Raw genomic sequence first — 5,000 nt, 5'->3', positions numbered from 1 at the left:
TAGGTAAATACTAGGTAAACACACACACACACACACACACACACACACACACACACACACACACACACACACACACACACACACACACACACACACACACAATGTATATATATATATATATATATATATATATATATATATATATATATATATATACATATATATATATGCTGTATATATATACATATATATACGTATATATGTTGTGATAAAGTAGTAGCCTCTGTCTGTCTATCTGTTTGTTTATTTCTTTGTACACGAACTCTTCCTATATTTTCTGATACCCTATCACTCCAGGTACTTGGATAACTATATTTCATTTGAAAAAAATATATATTTTGGGTAGGGTTAAGGGTTGAAGTTAGGTGGTTTATGGTGAGGGAACACACCACTACTGTAGTCTCCCCTTAAGTTGCGTATTATTTTTGTGACATAAGAGTTAAATATGATTAAACCAACCATTGTATGTGTTCATAAATGTTATTTGTATTTGTGCAATTAAAGTTGCCACAAACAATAATAAATTTTGTAAGAAAAAAGCATGTAAATGTAAAATGATTATATAATTTTATCAAATGTTGAAATATTGGTAATTTCTATTTAATTCTAGTGCGGGTGGAAACTGATTATTCACCAATTCCTCCTAGATTTTTGCAAACAAACCCCTATAACCATATATATTCTGAAGATAAATAAACGAGATACATTTCTTCAACTTTTAGCTGTAGACATTTATTGTCAACCCCCCCCCCACACACACACACGCAAAAGAATGCGTGCATCCACCCGTTTGCATTCATTGCCTAGTACCACGCACGAGAGCGACTTTCGCTGTCCATTTCAACGAAATGTCGGTGTACACTCATATTTTTCTCATGCATATTCTGTTGCTATTCTTATTTTGGGGTTTTCATGCATAAATCTTGCTTCATTTTTTTTTTTTTTTTGTAATTATCACCAGCTCTAACTACATCATAAGGATATACTTACACCTCTCTCTAATTGCAACACTGTATCTTTCCCACTGCATCCTCAACCCAAGAGCCAAATTACTACATCATCCCTAGTAAGTGTATACGATTTCCGTTCTCATTATCATCTAGGAGGAAATTACTGAGTTTTTTGTTTTTATGAAGTTGTCCAAACCTCTTTCTAACACGACATACGGACCTTGTTCACGCAGCCGCTCTGCTTTGAATTGCAAAACACCAAACATGTCCCCTTCTTCTCCTAAAAGCTCTTCCGATAAGTTACCTTCCACATAAAACACCATGATAATACAAAATCTTATCACCGTAGTCAAAGATGAAACGACATTAACTAGATTTATCAGGAAGAACATTCCTGTACACAATTTTTTCTCCGAGGTTGATTCAGAAATAACACGTAGAAACATCACAGACGACAAAGGTAAAATGTCCATTCTAACATCCAGATTAGACAAAAATAACACATTAGCTGGTGATGTCATTCAGTCTGATCTTTTTGAGGAAACAAAGTCTTATTATGATTCTGTAGAGCACTTTAAGAAGTCCTTTGCATCATTTGAGCCGGTTGGATTACTTTCTCCCTTATACTCATTGGCTATAACACACAATCATGGACCCACACCAAAGAAAAGGCTATACAAACTTATTCAACATTTAAAGGCGAACTGAGAGACTAAAAATTCTGATTAGGTCTCAGACGACAAAGTTTCATCGGAACACTTTGTCTCAGTCATGGCGTATTTTCCACTACTATCCCATTTACATCCAGACACATTCCAAAAAGCTGGTACTATCACATTCTTACCAGGTATCTCACTAGGAAAATTCTAAAGGAAATTCTCTTTTACTGAAAGAGCAGTCACCCAGATCCAGAGCCAGTCAGGATCCATTGCACCCATTCACACAATAGACCAGGTCACAGGGACCACACCACATAACACGAGGTCAAAACATACATCTCCACTCGACATCGCTAACGTCAACTCTTTCCATCAAGAACACAACTGGTTTGTACATACTGTCACAAAACAGGACACCTTGCAAGCACATGTTACCACAGACAACCTTCATAACCAAACTACCACTGTGGTTATCACGGAACGTTTCCATACGAGTGATCGTTGCCGTGTGTTGTTAGCACGGAGGCAACACAGACCAAACTCCCCAGATGACTCTCCCATAAAACATTCACGTAACACATCTTTATGACTACCGAACACCAAGATTCAGTGCACATCAAGGCCAGTCACTCCATACCCGGAAGTTCCCTCACCAACCGTACTTGTACATATTCTGTATATCCTAGATATGTCTTGCCCTTCCTTAACATTCATTATAACTTCTAGTAACACCAACGTGACAATCTTTCTCTACACGGGTTTCCCATTCAACATAATGTCTATTCAGAGTTTCCATAAATTACGCACTGCAAGAACTCACCGACGTCAACCTTTGTAATGTAAATGATGTCCCATTCCCGATCGTCGGTAAATTTTCCCTAGACATTAGCTTCAAAGATCAGTACCCATTCGTTCCAATTGCAGCCTACGTAGCATATGTTCACTTTCTTGCTGATATCCTCATAGGTTTAATATTGATAAAGCAACATACCATAGTCCTTTACCCTACTCAAAATAGTATAATTTATGCATACAATTTCCTCCTTATATTGTCATCAGTAACTCCTCATAACATAAATCAGATTCACGTGGCCGAGCAGGCACAGGCAGATCACCCTTCCCCCCAAATTCACTCCGCTTCATGACACGAGGATGCACCAGCTGCTAGCACAACTTGTTCCACCACCTCCAGAAAAAAGTTCCCAGTGCTCAACCACTCCAAACTCTCACCAGGACTCTACCTCATCCACTTTACTGACAGCTGTGGACATGCATTCAAAACGTAATAGACGTACTAATTATTGTCCTTCATAGAAGAATTTAACATAAAATCCACCCCAGTCTCAGAAGGATTATCTACATTCAAACACACTCACGCGGTGCTCACCAGCCCAAAGACATTGTTCCAATGTGATTATACAAAGATACACATCTGAGTTTTTCAAGCACAAGACACCGATGTACTATGTATGTCAGAAATTTGCCGTGTCAATGGTATTTCCCTCCTTTCAGCCATCAGCTCAACGTCAAAGAAAGATCACACCTGCATTTTGATTGCTAATGACATTAACGCACCCTTCCATCTCATAATTGGTACAAGCATTTTCGATTTCGAAGTATATCCCTCACGCATCAATATCATGGATGACCAATTCCCTACTTCTCAAGTTTGTACTACAACTTCCGACGTGCCCATAGCACAGGAATCCTCTGATGCATCACAATGCAACACCATAGACTTCCCTGATGCACAAGCAGACTTAATTGTACTTTACAACAAGTTCAGGCAAACTATTGCCACTCCAGGTGAACCCCTTGGAGTTATTGATCCCATTCAGCATCACATGCCCCTTCGTGAGAACTTAAAATCACGTTACATTCCCGCATACAGAATGGCACACAGTAAACGCATAATTGTAGATAACCTTATCAAAGACATGATTGCTTAAGGCATCATTTACCCATCAATCAGTGAATAGAATTTCCCTCTCTTTGTAGTCCCAAAACACGATGCTTCCTTCCACCCAGTAGTAGACTTCAGCTAATCAAATAAGCTAACTATACCAGGTAGACACAACATCCCTGTATTACAACCCCTCTTACACTCCGTCGGTGAAAACAACGTAGTGTTCATGGCCTTGAACCTTATGTCGGGGTATTTCCAGATTCCCCTTGCTCCAGAATCTAGACCCTTGACAGCCTTCAGCACCCCCACAGGACAGTATCACTTCAAAAGAATAACCGTGGGTCTCGTTTCAGCTAATTCAGTTTTCACACAACTTATGCACACATTTCTTGCAGATCTTATAGGCCATTCTATGTTTATGTACCTCGATGATGTAACCATTGCTTTGAAATCGGTAAGCAAACACTTACACACTCTTAACACTGTTTTCTCATGACTAGCAAGGTCAGGCCTCAAACTGAAGCTTAAGAAGAGCTCCTTCCTTCAGTATGAAATACGCTTCTTGGGGGATGTTCTTAACTCACAAGGAATTTTAACCTCGTAGGACAAGGTCAAGGCAATCATTGATTTTCCATGCCCTACTTCTGTTGACCAAGAGAAAGCCCTTATTGACTTAAAGAGAACCTTAATCACGGCAACAGTACTTCCTTTCCCATACACACAAGCTTCCTTTCACAATATACACAGATGCGTCCTACACCGGACGTTCCCTGGCGATGCCCTAGGTCTCCCCGAAGAGGGTGTAGTTCTGGTTTTTTACTTCATGCACTATTTTTCGGATGGTTACCAAGTCTGCCTTGATCAGTTCCTCTGCATCATCATATATAGGGACTCCTTTCACAACAACTCCCACAGCGGTGGCTCTGAGTATCCTGGTCATGATTTTCATGGGTGGCTGCCGGGCTGATTTCAGGGCCGCAGCCATTCTCCGGATGGTGTTCGGCAGATGCCATCAACAGGCCCTACTGCATCCTTTACAAGTTGTCTCTGGCGCAGGATCCCACCTTGAGGAATTGGGAAGGGTCCTCGGTAGGCTTGATGAGGACTGGATATTTTGTGGGGCCCAAATCGGGGCGGAACTTCTGGGGAAGTTGGCGATGATTTTTGACAACATGCCATTCTCCTTGTCCAGAGAAAGCAGTGATAGTCGAGTACGAAAGATGTGCTTGTTCTCTCCCCTCTTTGTCGTCGTTGCTGGTAGCGTCCGCAGCCAAGGGGAAAGTAGGGGGCTGGTCGGCTATAGGGCCGTCCGGCTGTGAGTGGGGTTCCACCGGTCGGTGAGGGGTCTTCTTCCATACTCTGCAGTAGATACATGTATAATTGGGACCTTGTATCTGAGGTAGCTGCTCGTAGGCGCTTACGGTGGTGGAGAGTGTCTTGGGCCTATGTTTTTTTTTTTTTCTTTTTCTTCTTCACTGGCGGAAA

This window comes from Oratosquilla oratoria, chromosome 28, assembly GCF_046742065.1.
Source record: "Oratosquilla oratoria isolate Oo_2021 chromosome 28, ASM4674206v1, whole genome shotgun sequence".
NCBI lineage: Eukaryota > Metazoa > Arthropoda > Malacostraca > Stomatopoda > Squillidae > Oratosquilla > Oratosquilla oratoria.
Note: the sequence above shows the minus strand (reverse complement) of the source record.